General features: G+C 45.3%; 1 protein-coding gene across 2 annotated transcripts in view; it reads left to right on the plus strand.

Annotated features, from left to right (window-relative positions):
• Nucleotides 1-13,034: 13,034 nt before the first annotated feature.
• Nucleotides 13,035-17,477, plus strand: part of PLCXD1 (phosphatidylinositol specific phospholipase C X domain containing 1) — a 30,727-nt gene continuing 26,284 nt past the window's right edge. The window contains exons 1-2 of one of the 2 annotated variants that reach the window (XM_084630337.1): nucleotides 13,035-14,245; nucleotides 16,037-16,115. The gene's annotated coding sequence lies outside the window, so the exon portion shown is untranslated. The remainder of the gene's footprint in view (nucleotides 14,246-16,036; nucleotides 16,116-17,477) is intronic. The other variant, XM_084630338.1, reaches the window with a different exon arrangement.

Below are 17,477 nucleotides of genomic sequence, written 5' to 3' on the forward strand. Positions count from 1 at the left end.
ACCCTGTCACAAAGCTTATACTAGTCTGTGTTTTTATTAATAGAAATGGTATGCACACATCTTGTTACCCCAAATGGAATTGACCAAACACTTCAATTTAAACACACTGGATTATATAAAACAGTAAAACAAGTTTATTAGCTACAAAGAGGGATTTTAAGAGAGTACAAGTAGTGAGGCATAAAACTCAGAAATGGTTACAAGAAAAATAAGGATAAAATGCAACTAGTGCCTAACTTAACAAACTATGTTAAATTCAAAGCAAAGTTTTTCTCACCACATACTCTCAACAGTCTTACTGGCCAAACTTCTTAGGCCAAGACCCCTTCTTCGGGTCAATGGCTGCTTCCTTTGTCCCTTCTCATGCATTGAATTGATGGACAAAGGGAGATAGAGAAGAGAGTGCTTTGGGACGTCTGTCCATTCTTTTTATTGTCCTGTCCCCCCTTTGAGAAGCATTTCCAGCTTGGAGCAAGACAAGAGGCAGTCTATGCGGAAAGGAACTCCATGCTATTTCTTTGCTAAGATGTAGATATTTTGCCCCTTTCCTGCCAAAGAATGGTCCATCAGCCTTGTTTACAACTGTCTGAGGGGTCAGCTTGCTCTTTGTCTCTGAGGAACTGGTTTGGCCACTCCCCAGACTTCTCTTAAAACATATTTTTAGTCATGTTCTCAGCTTATGTTTATAAGGTCACATATAACGCTGCTATGTACATTTTCCCATGATATTAATGGTCAGCAAATTATGAGGTTTTTAAATGACATTTCACAAGGCATACTTTGCACAAAGATTATTGGACTATTGGGTAGCATGTGGACACAGCGGTACATTTTGGCACAGCCCCTTTCAACTCCAGGGTGTCTGGGCTGCTGGGAGGTTCCCTTGCCAAAATCCAACCCCTGAGAAGGCCTTCCCTCAGACTCCATGGTGCTGTCACTGACACAGGCCCAAACAGACCAAGGGTCGTGGTTGAGTCTCCATCATTGACCATTTTAAAATAAAGACTGGCGGTTTTTCTAAGAGATCTGCTCCAGGAATTATTTAGGGAACGTTCTATGGCCTGTGTTATACAGGAGGTCAGACTGCATGGTCCCTTCTGGTCTTTGAATCTACTAAATCTTCCCAGGTCGCGAACCAGGAGGGCCGATTCCAGGTGGGAGCTGCAGATTGCCTATCCTGGCCAGTGATACTGGGGCAAGACTAGAAATATTTTCCAGTGCTCTTGGGAGGAGAATCCATTCCCTCAACCCTGAACCCTCAGAGGGGCAAAAAGGGAGCCCACTTGGAAGATGCCTGGAATCTATTCCCCACTGACCAGTCATATATTTTTGCGATTCCCAGCAAGTTCTGAAACTCATGAAGCCAGTGACTGAGGTCAGTGGTTCTCACATGAGTACAGGCTTCAGGATCTGGCTATAAGTGTGGTGGTATATTTACAGGGAGCTCTGAATTTTTAGGGGCAATTAAGTAGTTGAGCTGAGAAATACATTACTGTCCTACTCTGATTCCAAAGGACTAATTATACATAAAAACTTTATAAGCAAAATAATAAAACATGGGTGTGCCATCATCGTGTCTTCTGTTCATATCCAGGGAACTAGAAAAACTTGTCCTTCAACTTGTCAAGCTTGGCCTTATTGTAGCTCCTCACGTGTGCCAGTATAAAAGCATAGCACGTGTGCTGACGTGTTCATTTAAATCAGTATTATTATTGCCTATGTTTTGAATTGTCAGTTGCTTGTATATTATTTATGTTTAGTTTTGCCAATTAAAACTTTATAATAAATATTGCCAAGGCACTTTGCATTTTGAATAGATGCAGATGTATGAACAAATTATCTTTCCCCAGTATAACTCAAAAGTCAGGAAAAAAGTGATTGGGTTTTCCCAGAATAGAAAATGAAATCATTCTATCATGTGTATATTAATCATCATCTAGGATTCAATTTGTTTATAAACAATACACATTGTTATCAGAATGTGGTGAAATCTGTCTGGTAAGGAAATCTTCCAGCTACTACAGGAAAAGGATGGAATGCTCAGAAACTCCTTTGTATTGTACAGATCAGTCCAATTTAAAGGCAAGTGTCTGGGAAAGTTAATTTGCTGGAGAGAATAAATATGATAGAATCGGGTGGTGTCTGTTGAACCCATACAGATTTGTGTGTGGACTAGCGTGTAAACCCATTGTACAGGAACAGAACAGGGATATGGATATGAAGTTAAGAGAGAGCATGTGAGAAAAAGTGGAGGAGGAAATCTGTAAAATCTTGTGGTTCACTAGATTTAACATGCATATTTCTTATATGCATTGTTTAATTTTAATATATGTGCAAATTCTTAAGTCATTAGAGCTATGCTAAAAAGTTTTATTTAGTGTGCAAAATGCTGACAACGAGTAGTTTTTTGTAAGACCTCTTCCTAATAACACACACAACCAGAATTGGGCACATAGTGTTTGCGTTGAAAGAGCAGTGGTATCATTTTTATGACTGTTGCATACCCAGTAAATCAGCTCAAGATAGTACATGTAGGAGACAGAGCATGAGTCAGTCAGACTTCTGTAAAGGTTGATTTTTGTCCCTTAGCCCATCTCCCAGGCACTTGGGCTGAGTTCAAGCTGGGGTACAAGAGTCTGCTCCTAGCTATGACCCCAGTGATGCTGGAACAGTTTTTATAGTGGGGGTTCTGATGGCAGAAACCATGTATTTGGGTTGTTATTACAACTTCAAGCCAGTACCCCTTGTTCCAGCACCTCTGTATGACCCCCATGGTATATTGAACAACTGCCGCTTCTCTTAGTGGGCTTTTCCCCATAGTACTTGAATAACGGGAGAATTGTTGATGGCTTATTTAACAGATTTTGTTCAGTGCAGGAGACACTATGCCACATGTAGGCATCAGTACGGTCAAAATAAAAGCCAGCCTGAAACTTCAACCAAAACTTGAAATGAACCTGTTTTAGGGCTTAAAAATGCCAACTGTATTTTTTTAATCCCACAGCTGGAAGCAGTAATGCTGGAAATAGCATGAGAGTTCCTGTGTACTTGTTCGATTTTCTGCCCAGCTTTGCATACCCATAAAATTTCAATAAGTATTAGGGATGTGAAAAATCCATTATTTCTGGATTATTCTGGATACCAATTACAGTTCTTTCCTGTCACCCAATGAATACTAATTGGGAAAATCAATGACATCTATGTCAAGAACAGCACAAAGATTGACTGGTTCTAAGTAATAATGATTCCAACATACAATGTAACATATACAGCAGCCTATAAGTGGTTATATATTGTCAACTACTACTGGATGTCAGTGTAGCAAGTGATTGTAGTATTTTATTGGGGTAGTTTTACAACAGCCAGATTGCCAACTCCAAAGGTTCAAAAATCATGAGCCAAACCCCAAAAGTCATGACATTCTTTTAAAAAGATTATAGTGTGTGTTTGGTCTGTCATTTCATTTTTGAACTCCCTCTGTCCATCCCCAGTGTGTGTGTGTGAGACAGTTAGTGTTGCAATCGCTCCTAAAAGTAGTAAAAAGATTATGGCCTTGCTGCCAGAGTTCTTATCTCCACATCTGCCCATCCCCTAACCCCATCAATTCTGCCCCCCACCTCCTATCAATTCTTCCTTGCCCCCCAACTTCCTATTATTCTGCCCCGCCCCTGCCTCACCTTGGCTCCTCCTGGGGTTCTTCAGCCTCTCTCCCAGGCCCAGCAGGACAGCACAGAGGAATCCCCTCTTCACCTTCCAGGCTGAGGGGACAGCTCCAGGGGCTCTTCACCTCCTTCTGCCCCATCCCAGGCCATGTGCTGAAGAGAGGGAAGGGGAGGAGCAGAGGAACTGTCCCCATTGCTCACAGGAGGGGAGAGGGGAAGGTGGGAGCAGAGACACCCTGAGCTGGTGGGCTCTTTAGCTCCCTCTAGGGTTGCCAAGCCTTCAGGATTGTCCTGGGGTCTCCAGAAATTAAAGATGAATCTTTAATGAAAGGTTATGTCATAGGATGAAACCTCCAGGAATATGTCCAACCAGAAATGGCAACCCTAGCTTCCTCCTCCACCGACCCTTCTGTGAGAGAGAATGATGACCCCGCATGTTCACAGACAGAATGGGGTCTGTACTGCAGCAGGGTGCCAGGACGGTAGGAGAAGGCTAAGGAGAAAAGCAGCAAGGAATAGGAGTGCAGACCGTGGCTGCTGATTAGAGGGTCCCCGAGCTGGAACTCAGAGTACAGGGTGGGCCCTGGTTCCACTACCAGACTGGGGATGTGGCACAGGCCAGGCAGAGGACAGTGGACTGCCTGGGGCAATTTGTCCTGGAAAGATTCTGATACCCCAGCAGGGGAAACCATATAGTGACCTGGCCAGAGGGCTAAGTCACAAAGAGGAGACTGCAGTTCCTGGAGTGAGAGGGGGGCTGTAGGGTGAGAGGATGATGGGAAAGACATGGCTGGGGGTGAGGAGGCAAAGCATCTGGCAGAACTAATCCCAGGATGGCCAGAAGAGGGTGCCACTAGCAGCGAGGGGACCCCGTGACACACAGCTACTTCATATCTTGGCCACGAGGGCCTAGAGAAGCTCCCATTTTCCACCAATTGCACTGTAGCATGGAATCAAATATTGCTCACAGCATTGCCATAGTGGCTCGCTGCTTCTGGTGAGCCACAACAAAGAATTAAAGCAGTAAAAACTCTCTCACTATGTTAAGCTCTCCATGTAACAAGCTGTACAGAAGACATTTGCAGTGCACCACAAGTAGGTTGGTCCTACTAGTCCTAGGAACAATGTTGCATATTCCTGAGTGCCATCAATGGCACCTTAACTATTTTCAGAGCTCTCTTTTATGGAGCACTCCTTTGGCAACAGATGTCTCATCTCCCAGTGGATCTCTCTGGGATGACTGGCCCTTTGAGCACTAGCTTCTGGCCAGCCTCCTCCTTGTGATCTTCACAGGAGAACTTGGAGATTACCCTTTCACCAGACCTCTATCTCAGGAGGAGGAGAGGATCTTCTTGTCACAGTTCAAGGTACCCACTCTAGACTTCCAGTTCCCCAGCTGTTTCCTCTCTTGGAGGGAGACCCTCATCTTTCCTCCTTCTGCCAGAGAAATTTCCAGGCTGAACGGTTCCCTGTCTTTACTGTGTTATTCCTAGAAAAAGAGTCTGCCTAGCCACGCCTGCTTCACTTCTCTCCTCGCCTCAGAGACAGTACATAGTGTAATTGCCACAGGTATACATTACCACACAAGCTCTTTCTAAGGAAGCACATTTCATTCTTAAGGTAAAAGCATTACAGAGAAAACATATTAAAAACAATACAAGAACCTACATGCATGCTAATAAGCTTACCAGTGATCACTCCAACTGCAGCATGTGCTTTGGCAGGAACAGTCTTTCAGCTTTCACCCGGGGGTTTTCCTTTGGTTTCTAATTCATCACTTTTCTCAGAACAAAAATCCAGTCTTATGAGCTACACTGCTTCCAACCCTTCCCTAAGGTTTGGGGCCTCTGTGGACCAGAGGTCCCGTCTGTTTGCTGGATCAGGAAGAAAGCCCTGAGCCCACTTAAATTCAAGCTATGTAACTAAAAGTCCTTCCTTTGTCTGTTGTCCCTGAGGGCAGGGTGGGGGTTGGAATCTCAGGAGGAGTAACAACCTGAGTGAATATGCCTAAACACCTCCTGCTGTTTTTAGTTCCTGGAGGCCCCCCTTAAAATTAGATACAATCCCTGGCCCATAAGGATACATACATCATTCATTTACTACAATGGACTCCAAAGATATTGAACTTAATTCAATCGGGTTCATCCAGGATATTGCTGGAAATTGTCATAATTGTCACATTTCTCTCCCAGGCTGGCTGTCTCTGGGGTAAGCTGTCCTTTTAAGAATAAAGCCTGCAGGAACAGGTGCTCTGCTTTGGATGCTTTGATTGCAAAGCTGATGCTGCCATTTTAATGCATGGTGCTGGTTTTCCTTTGCTTCTCCTGAGACAGCCAGTGTGATTACTAGGCACATTCCCACACAGCTCTGAAGCCCTGGACCAGCTTGGAGTGAGTACCACCTCCATACTACAAGTCACATTTCCTTGGCAAAGGCTTTATGGAAACCACTGGACTCAGAGGATCATGTGATGGATTTTTTGTGTTCCAAGCTCCTCATCCAGCTACAGGATTGAAATGGTGAAGTGGCAGGGATGTGGCTCTGGGAGACAATAGTCCCTTATCCCATTTTGTGCTTTGCTCCCTGCACACACTCTAAAGCCACAGGAGTCAGAGGCCACTCAGGGAGCACTTGTATGTGTTCCCTTTATATGCCTCTGAGTTTTTACTCCCTCTCTTGAAGGGCTGATATTGCCCTTTAAAGAATGGGTGCCTCTACTGACCCTTTCTTGGTGTAGGTCCTTCCTGCTATCTTGCTAACTCTCGATCTCACGGGGAACTCCAGTGGAGCTCTTTGAGTTGAACACGCCCCTCTGTGATACTTTTTCAACCTCCTCATGACTTTGAGTGGATCTTGGGGGATACTTTCTTTCCTCTGATTAGCCCTTTATCCTGAGAGATGGAAAGGATGTTCTCTCATGCTGGGTTTCTCTGAGGGATAACCTACTATCCTAGACTCAGCACATCCTGGATTCAGGACAGGACATGGGATGAAAATGGCTTTACTGGTGCTGATGGATGATGATCTGCTGTGAATGGATAGAGGGCAGATATTCATTCTCATCCTCCTGGACCTCTGCAGCATTCAATGTTGTTGAGTATGAGATACTGCTGTCCCACCTGGGAGAGTGGCAGAGGTCCAGGGGACTATGCCAGAATGGTTTAAGTCCTTCCTGGAAGGACACATTCAATGACTAGTGATAGGAAACTGTACCACCCACCCCTAAAGCCCTCATTTGTGGAGTTCCACAAGGATCAATTCTCTCTCCAGTCCTATTTAACTTCTACAAGCAGGCGAACTGGTCAGATGATTTACAGGGAGCAATATTCAGATGATACACAGATTTACCTGACCATCACCACATATGTCCACACCGCTACCACCAACATGACCCAGTGCTTGCATGAGATCAGCTCTTGGATGAAGAACAGCTGGGTGAAAGTGAGCCCAATGAAGACAGAGATACATCTGGTGGGTAGAGGAAAGTACTTTGAAGAGCTTGCAGCTGTTGCTTGAAGATACACCCTCACAATTGGTCAATTCACTCCAGAGTTTAGGAATGTTCCTGGGTTCCTCACTGATGCTAAGCTCTCACATAGTAACATGCAGAAGTAATGCTTTCTACCCTTTCCGTTTGGCTAGGAAACTCCGTCCCAAACAATGACCTTACCTTGATTATTCACACCTTTTGGCTGGACTACGGCAATGCAATATACCTGGGCATGAAGCCACCGGTCTTTAGGAAACTCCAGCTAGTACAGAATGCAGTAGTGCTTCTCCACAGCAACACAGACTACTGCAAGAACTTCAGTCCTGTCCTTCATTCTCTACACTGGCTTCCCTGAGAATATTGAGTCAAGGCAGTTTTTATCTTCAAGACACTCAAAGGCCTGGGTCCAAGGTATTTAAACAATCGCCTAAAGCTCCAGATAGAGACCATGGTCAACAGCACCGCTCCTCAGGCGGAATGGCGCTTTCTACCATAAGAATGAAGCGTGTCTGTGCATGAGGCAGAGCTTTCTCAGAGGCTGTAGAAAGAACTCCCACAGGAAGTAAGGACTATTACAGACCTCCCCACCTTCTCCTCAAGTGTGAGGCACACTTTTTCAACCTTGCCTTCCCTATCGAACCCAGAACCGTGTGTTCATTAAAGAAGAAAACAAACCTACAACCCAAACCCTACCAAACCACAACACTATGCTGCACATACAATTCTTCCCCTGGGATTAGAGAGAGAGAACAGCCCACTTGTGACAGTTGTTAGTCATGTTGCTTAATGCACTACTTGAAGGTGTTTAGATACTAAAGTGAGGAGGGCAGTATAAAAACCAGTATAGGCTAGAACAGAGCTGCTGTGTAAGAAGGGAGAGTCCCACTTCACTCTGACTGCAGAGCTCCTCAGCAAGCTACAAAGCTCTGGAAAACAAAAGGTCAAGTTGATGCTACTCCCTTAGGCCTAGTGATTACTTTATCTTAGGAGTGAGTGACCTGCCCTCCTCCTCCCCCTCTTTGGTTCTCTCCTCTAAGGGCTTGTCTACACTTGAAACACTACAGTGGCACAGCTGCAGCACTTCAGTGTAGACTGTAACAAGAAGGGTTCTCCCGTCAGTGTAGTTAAGCCACCTACCTGGGAGACAGTAGCTAGGTCAACAGAGGACTTATTCTATCAACCTAGTGCTATGTACACTGGGGATTAGGATGGTTTAACAATGTCACTCAGGGGTGTGGATTTTTCATATCCCTGAGCGACGTTGCTGGGTCGACTTAACTTTTGAGTGTAGACCTGGCCCAAGTCCATCAGCTCTAGTACAGTGCCTCAGTGCACAGAATACTTTAATTACCAGAACTAGGCCAAGTCAAATGTTAACTATCAAAGTCAATTTATTTGCTTATATGATGTAGCAACAGTAACTGCCGTCAACGGATATTGACCCCTGCCAATGGATGTTGACCCCTGCCATCTCCAGCTCTCTTTTACCAAGTCTGGCTACTTGAAAGAACATTGTCCCAATAATGACACAGAGAAGTAACCCTATGTCAAGGTTCCTTCCCCACTCTGAACTCTAGGGTACAGATGTGGGGACCTGCATGAAAACCCCCTAAGCTTATTTTTACCAGCTTAGGTTAAAACTTTCCCAAGGTACAAACTATTTTACCTTTTGCCCTTGGACTTTATTGCTGCCACCACCAAGCGTCTAACAAATATATAACAGGGAAAGAGCCCGCTTGGAAACGTCTTTCTCCCCAAAATCCCAAACCCTACACCCCCTTTCCTGGGGAAGGCTTGATAAAAATCCTCACCAATTTGCATAGGTGAACACAGACCCAAACCCTTGGATTTTAAGAACAAATGAAAAAGCAATCCGGTTCTTAAAAGAAGAATTTTAATTGAAGAAAAAAAGTAAAAGAATCACCTCTTTAAAATCAGGATGGTTAATACCTTACAGGGTAATCAGATTCAAAACATAGAAAATCCCTCTAGGCAAAACCTTAAGATACAAAAAGACACAAAAACAGGAATATCCATTCCCTTCAGCGCAACTTATTTTATCAGCCATTTAAAGAAAACAGAATCTAACACATCTCTAGCTAGATTACTTACTAAGTTCTAAGACTCCATTCCTGTTCTGTCCCCGGCAAAAGCCTCACCCAGACACTTTGAAAGTGTCTTGAAAGTGACTTTGAAAGTGTCTTGTCTCCTCATTGGTCATTTTGGTCAGGTGCCAGCGAGGTTATCCTAGCTTCTTAACCCTTTACAGGTGAAAGGATTTTTCCTCTGGCCAGGAGGGATTTTAAAGGTGTTTACCCTTCCCTTTATATTTATGACAGCGTGTTTGCGTAATTGTCTCCCCTGCAGTTGCTGGAGGGCTCTGGTCATCGATCTGTTTTCTAATACTGGAATGGGTAGGGCACCAGCTGTACCGACCGCTCAGAGGCAAGCGTGAAAGGACCTTCAACTGCTGGGCACAATGAGCTCTAGCACCGATGGGTCCCAAAAACCAGTCCAAGAACTACCTCCAAATACCCTCTCCCTTTGGCCCCCAAATACCCTTCCCCTTTGGCCCCTCTCCCTAAGAGCCAGAGGCAGCTGCCGGGGGGTGAGGTGGGGAGTCCTGAAGGTGCTTACCTGGGGCAGCTCCCAGGAAGCATCCGGCAGCTCCCTCTGGCTCCTAGGGGTGGGAGAGCGTAGCTGCGGGGGAGCAGGAGGAGCGACCGCTCCCCCACTGATCACATCAAAAGTGGCACCTTAGGCGCTGACTCCCTGGGTGCTCCAGGGCTGAGAAGCAGACCGTGGCTTCACACTCAGGCCGAGGGTGGTGGAGGTGAGCTGGGGCGGGGGCGGTTCCCCTGCACACACCCCCGGGTTACCTCCGCCTCCCTGGGCCTGAGTGGGAAGCTGCTGCTTGCTTCTCAGCCTGGCCCGGCTTCCTGCGCGAACAGCTGATTTGCGAGTAGCCCGGGGGTGGGGGGGGGCGGAGAAGCAGAGCGGGGCAGCACGTTCAGAAGAGGCAGAGGCAGAGCGGAGGTGAGGTGAGCTGGGGCCGGGGCTGGGGTGGGGAGCTGCCGGTGGGTGCTCTGCATCCACCAAATTTTCCCCTTGGGTGCTCCAGGGCTGGACACCCGTGGAGTCGGCACCTAAGGCGCCACTTTTGGCCTGTTAAATTTAGAAGCCCTTTTAGAACCGGTTGTCCCTCGCGGAACAACCGGTTCTAACAGGGCTTCTAAATTTAACAACCGGTTCTAATGAACCGGTGCAAACCAGCTCCAGCTCACCACTGCTCTCACCCATCTTTCTGCATTTTCTGTTTCTACTTTCCTTTCCCAAAATAAGCAAACAGAAAATAACAAACTGGTAACCTTCACTTTGACTGTTTTCAGCCACCACATTTAAAGTCTCACTTAAAATCTCTACACCACAATATGAAGTGCAAATCTCACTCAGATCAACAAGCTGTGCATTTCACTCTGCTCGCTGTGCCACAGTGATGGGGTGTGATGTTATTAATATGAACTGTGACCATACAGATGATTGTTGCAACCAAGGTCATATAGTGGCACCAAATCTTGTACAAAGGAGATCAGGTAAGGTGCCTATGAAAAGGTTATGATTTGCTGGTTATAATTATGCTGTTTGTATGTGTGTATCATTTTTGTATTTGAAGTTACGAATATTGGCTATGTACTTGTATCTTGGCATGTAGCCATTAATGCCATAAGGTGGTGTGCCTCAGTTTCCCCGTCTACACAGCAGACCAGGTGTCTTATGGTTTCTCTGTTATGACAAGCTTCAAGCCTGTTTACAGGTATTAGCTGAGAAGCAGCATTACCATAGGGCTTCTTAACACAGAATATGCTCTTATTTGCCACTCCTAGCATGTCCAAAGTGTGGGCGAAGAGCTGTTCGGCGGCGGGGGAGGGGAGGAACGTGGCATGCTCGGGGGAAGAGGCGGGGGAGGGAGGAGCTTGGCTGCCAGTGGAGCCTGCCCTGCTGCAGCAGGAGCTGGCAGAACCAAGCTTCTGCCCCCGCAGGAGAGAGCAATGGGCGGGGGGCAGAGAAGAGCAGGCCGGGCCAGGGCCCCTTTAAAGTGTGGGCCTAGCGCCATGGTGTCACTGGTACTGACTCCAGCTAGTTCCCCGCAGCTCCCCAGCCTTGCATCCCAGAACTATACAGAAGCCTGACCAGTGTAAGTTCACCACTCCCTCAGTGTGGGGTGGACACACACTAGCCTTTGTAAACTGAGCTGAGATTTTCCAAGCACTTCAACCGAACCAGAGTGTTTTAGGTAAAATATAAAACAGGTTTATTAACTATAGAAAGAGAGATTTTAAGTGATTATAAGTCGCAAGCACAGAGATCAAAGTTGGTTACTAAAGGAATAAAAATAAATTCACAGTCTATGTTCTACAAATGAAGCAGGATTTGAATCAAGCAGTGTCTCACCCTGACAGACAGAACAAACAGGTTACAGATCTCCAATATATGGGCTGGAACTTGCCTTCCAGGCTTGGCCCACCCTTCCCCAGTTCAAAGTGTTTGTCCTCCAGACATTTCTTCCAGGTGCTGTGTTGGGGGGAAGAGAGGCCAAATAATGATATCACTTCCCCTCTTTTATATTTTCTTCCAGCTTGTTGAAAAGATCTTTTGCTGTGATGTGGGGAACAGGCAGTCCCCACTGGTCAAGCAGTCTCTATTGTATATGTGCTCTCTCTGAGAAGTTTCTGGGATGGCTGTTGTTTTGAGAGTGGATTCCCTTTAATGGACCATCAGCACCTCTGGCTGGTCCTTTGTTGCAGTGAGAAGATTGGCTATGGGCGTCTCCCAACCTCAAAACATATTTAAGTAACACACACATAGCAAAACTTCATCACTTTACATACAATGATACCACATACAATCTAACAGGATATTAATGTTCAACAGATCAAGACTTCTAAAATTATACCTCACAAGGCAAACTTTGTATAAAACATGACATAATTATATGACAGTAGTGAATATGGGGATTCCAGGGTGCTACTCTGAGATACAGTGTGTTACATATACCTAACACAAGCATTGCAAACCCCAGAAATTCACAGTCAAAGACTGTTTGGATGTCTTAACTATTGCATTTCCATATCTTATAGCAGTGGTTCTCAAATTGTGGTTAGGACCCCAAAGTGGGTCACAACCCTTTTTTAATGGGGTTGCCAGGGCTGGCGTTAGACTTGCTGGGGCCCGGGGATGAAGTCAAAAGTCCGAGTCCCACTGCCCAGGACTGTAGCCAAAGCCTGACCGCTTCAGCCTGGGGCACTGGGGCTCAGGTTACAGTCTCCACTTGCCCAGGGATGAAGCCCTCAAGCTTTGGGTTTGCCCCACCCCCGGGGGGCGGGGCTTGGGCTTCAGCTTTGGTCCCCCTTCCTGGGGTTGAGTAGTAATTTTTGTTGTCAGAAGGGAGTCACAATGCAATGAAGTTTGAGCAACCCTGCCTTATAGCATGGAAACAGGACCATCAATCCTCCTAAACATTTCTTTTTAAAAACTACCCATTACACCACATCTATTAAAGAGTTGCTTCTTTGCCACTTTTCGCTTAGCTAGACAGTGTCTGAGACAAGATCATTCAGGACAAAAAAAGGTCTCACACAGCAGCATAATTTATTAAGGGACCCTTTTTAATTACTTTTAACTCAGACAGATTTACCTGTAAAATTTCAGAAAATCCATTCATAATTCAAAGAGTAAGTGGTGCAATGGGGAGGAAAATAAAGTGTTTTCTTCACGCACAATAAAATGGTTGAATCCTTGCTCTAAGTGCAAAACTCAAATCAGCTTTAACTATGGAGCCGTGATGGATGATAACTAACAAAATAGAAACGTTTCACTCAGATATACAGACATAAAGCATCTTTCTGTGTCCATCAACTCACTCTTTGATCCCCTTATAGCTCCTTGTCTTGATTCTGTCAGCTCTGTAACTTCCTGTTATTGAATGCTTCAAAAACTCACCAACTCCTCCTGAGTTCCTTTTTGTCCAATATTTCTACCTCCACTATTAATTGCTTTAACTCAGACATTTTTTGCAACCAAAGCCAGAAATCTTGAAGACATCCCGGACTTCTTTCCTCCCACAGCTTCTTCATCTGTAAATCTGCTTATCATGACCTCTGCAGTACTACCAGAATTCATCCTTACCTTGACCCTTGCTCTGTTGAAATACTTTGTCATTGCTTAATCGCTTGCTGATTAGTTTCCTGTTATTCCTTCTTTTATAGTTGTTTTAAATCCTTAGGGCCCGTTTGTGATCTCACTCATAGCAATTTAAATAGGAGTATCTCCATTGACATCACCAGTGTTACTCCAGAGAGGAGAATTCATGCCCTCTACTTTTAAATTTGAAACTGTCCAGACTGCTGTAGCCAGATTTGCTCTAGCATGCAGGAACCTAGCTGTCCATTTCTAATGCACTTATCCCAGTAGTGTCTGAGAGCCATATAACTCTCTTCTTACTCTTCTCTCTTCCATCAACTTGCCTTCCTATGAAGTCTCTGAATCAAATTTAACTTTGTCATCCTGATTTTTAAAACTCTCCACAGACTCTACTTCATCCTATATCTCTGACTTCATATCCCTGTGCTCACCTATACAGTCACTTTCTCCTTTGCCGTCTGTCTCCTCTTCCCCTAGAGATTTCTCAGTTTCAAATCTTACTTTAAAAAAAGTCCTGTTTGCTTTTGTGCTTGATGTACCCTGCACTACCCTCCCCATTGTTGGGTTCACCTGCTTTCCATCATAGTGTGACAGGGCATTTAAACCCCCCACTAGTGACAAATTAGTTAAAGGGTTACTGTGGGCAAGGCTGGCCCCGCTTCTCCACCCCTGTCAATCATGTCAGGGGTGGAATAAGAGTTTAAAAGCCAGTTGTTCCAAACAGTTGTTGGGCAGTTCTGGGAGAAAGCATACAGCAGCTCCTGAGAGGGGCTCCTGGAAAGCTTCAGAGAAACTGCCCTCGAGAAGCTCACCCACTGATCTCCCCTGTGCCTACAAGCAAAAAACAGACTCCGATATACTGGACAGGCAGCACAGGTTCAGCAAGCCTCAGGTGAGCAGTCGGTACCACTATCCTCTACCCCTTCCGGGAGCAGGGAATCTTGGATTGTACTGAAAGGACTTAGAGAGTGGGAGCCAGGAGCCCCATCCCCTTCAAATGCAGTCAGACTGTTTGCCTCAGTTTTGCATCACAGAGACTCCTGTTTATGCAGATTGAGGGGTGGGGGCCATGGGTTTTGCAGCACTCAGATAGCAGAAGGTACTCGTCAGTAACCCAAGAACTGTGACACACAGTAACTTGTATCCTTACTGCTTTTAAACATTTTTCTAATTTCCACTTTCTGCCACTGATAGCAGGGGTGAAAGTAACATTAAGCACTTACCAATATGGGTCCCAGCTCTGGGACCCCGGAAGGGGCGGGGCCTCAGGCGGAAGAGGCGGGGTGGGGGGCTTCAGCCTCTCCCAGCCAGCCCATTCACGCTGCCTGGCCTGCACTGCCTGGGGTTCCGGCTGCTGCCACAATAGCAGCAGCGGTGGCCGGGAGCCCCGGGGCCTTTTAAATCGCTGGCCCTGGGGCAGCTGCCCCTTTTGCTCCCACCCCCGCCCATCAATGGCAGCCCGCAGGGAGGCAATGACCTTAAAATGCTGCTGCGGCAGTGCTTTAACATCGGCTGTGTACGGGCCGGTACCGGCAGCCACTTCTTACTGGTACGCCGTACCAGCCCGTACTGGCCTACTTTCACCCCTGGCTGCTAGTCTCCTTACCGAGCTTCAGAAAAGTACTATGTCTCCGGAGCATTTTGTAACGCTCTGTATAAAGGAAGCTATATAAAAATAAATTGCATTGTATTATAACAGTGAAGTAGAAGCACTTTTAGAAATGTGCTTCTAAATTACAATAACAGAAGCTCTAAATAACTCCTTAAGATCACCTCCTTGATCTGGGGACTAGACATTAAATGTATTTTTTGAATAGGGGAGCTTAATCGTAGAATCATAATGTATTCACTCCATGGCATGCAGCTGATATCGCAGTGTCTCTAGGAATGATGAGAAACAAATTTGTAACTAGCATGGTGGTTGCTAAACTCGACTGTTGAATCAAACTAGTTGTCAGTACATGTCATTCACCCACTATCTGTATATAGGTTGTCTATTTATATAGTAAGCTCTTAAAGCATGGGACCTTCACTTCCTATGTCTGTACAATAACTGGATAAATGATGATAACCTACATCCTAAATGTAGAAATTGTAGAAGTTGGAGATGGGAAAAGAAATATCAGGTCATCAAGTTCTTCTCCTTGAAATGGAGGATGGAAATGCTGTTAGATGATAAAGGTGATCATAATTAATAAAAAAAATAATATAGATTAGCTCTTGTACAGTCCTTTTCATCCTTACATCTTAAAATGCTGCAAAAAGTTTGTTAAATATTATTACTTTGTGTGCTGCTAGACTTCCTTTCGTCATTCCTTGCATGTACATTAATCATGAGGCAATACAGTGTCTCATTCTTACATGGTTTTTCACAACAAGAGGGAGCAGCCTCACTGAAGTGAAGCCTCAAAAAATTGGGTAGAAACTCATAAATGTTCCTCTCCACGGAAATCTTTAGTAAAAGGTGAAAGATTTATATGATCTGAAGAGAAACCAGAGTATGCATGTTAGGCAGCTCCACTAACCTGAGGAACTTTTGTTCTTCCTCCTCTCATGAAGCTGGGTGTCACTTGATCTGAGAGTGTGCTGCAGATTCTGACCAATCCCATGGCAGTTAGCGTGCTGTGTTTGTTTGCATATGTTTCCTGATGTAGTGTAGGAGATTCAGTTCAGTCTTTCACAGGGGAAGACTAGCTGCTAGGAAAGCGGAAATCTTTTTGAAGAAATGAACAGCTGAAATGAAAACCAATGATTTCATAAGAGTAAGTAAAACTAAAATAATCCCTTCCCCCTTGAGAACAAAAGTATAGTGTAACTAAATCAAAGACCTGGAATTATTTGAATATATACACCTCTACCCTGATATAACACGAATTTGGATATAACATGGTAAAGCTGTGCTCTGTGGGGCAGGGCTGCGTGCTCTGGCAAAGCAGCGCATCAGCGTGTCTGGCTCTGACACGCTGCTCTGAGCGGCAGGTTAAGGGTGCCGGGCCGGGGCCGAGAGGTTGGATAAGGGGCAGAGGGTCTCGGGGGGCGGTCAGGGGACAGGGAGCAGGAGGGTTGGGTAGGGGGTACAGTCCTGGGGGTGATTGGGATGGGGGGGGTCTCTGGAGGGGACGGTCAGGGGACGAAGAGCAGGGGGGCTTAGATAGGGGATTGGGGTCTTGAGAGGGATGGTTATGTTATACCAATAAGATAAAAACCAGCAAGATCTTATTAAAGGGGAAAAGGCAAAATGCCACATTTATTGTGAATACGGAAAGAATCATAGTAAGCAGTTAGTTATAGCTATAACATTCCATTCAATTTCATATTTATTCACACATTCATTCATACAAACACACACACAGGTTCTGCAAGGTTGTTATCATAGTTACCAGCCTTAGAGTTGCTCATGCCAAGCCACTGGCCAGGTGGTCTGGACATGAGGAGGGAGCAGGGCCTTGTCAGATGCACATCTGATGCTCCTGGAAGTTGGTTTGCAGAATCAGACCCCAAAGTTCTCACTTTCTAGAGTCCATTTTTATAGGAATTTCTTCCTATGCCAGTCTATGGGAATTGCTTCATCATGCTGTTGCTGAATCAATCAGCAGATAGCACATTCCTGACAGCTCCGTGCTGCCAGATGTTATCTTGTTCTTTGGTTCTCCCATCCTTGAGGCTCTTGGGTGGATTCCAGTCTGCCCCCCCGGGGGTCCTCTGGTTATTTCCACTTGACGCCTTCTTCAGCCGATGGACACTGGATTCTTAGGCTGGCACCTCCCTGATCATTAAGTTATTATCCACACCAAGCATCCATCCACATACATCCTCTATCTCTATTTTAATCACAATTGTTAACAAAGCGAGATGAATACAACAAAAGGGCGGGGAGTCTCTGGGTGCTGTTTCTGTTGGTACAGAGTATTGCTTTGAGTCTCTCTGTGTGAATAGCTGTTGTTACAAAGAATTGCTTTGAGAACAGACTCTGTCTTAGAATGTACTAACACAATTAGCAGCTTGCAAGTTTCACACAGAGAGGGAGAGAAACAGTACCAAAAACCAAGAGACTTCTTAATTAGTAATACCCTGGAATTTAAACTATGGGGAATCAAACTCTTTTGTGATTTTAATACAGAACT

This window comes from Lepidochelys olivacea (genome assembly GCF_965140295.1).
Source record: "Lepidochelys olivacea isolate rLepOli2 genome assembly, chromosome: 1".
Classification (NCBI taxonomy): domain Eukaryota; kingdom Metazoa; phylum Chordata; order Testudines; family Cheloniidae; genus Lepidochelys; species Lepidochelys olivacea.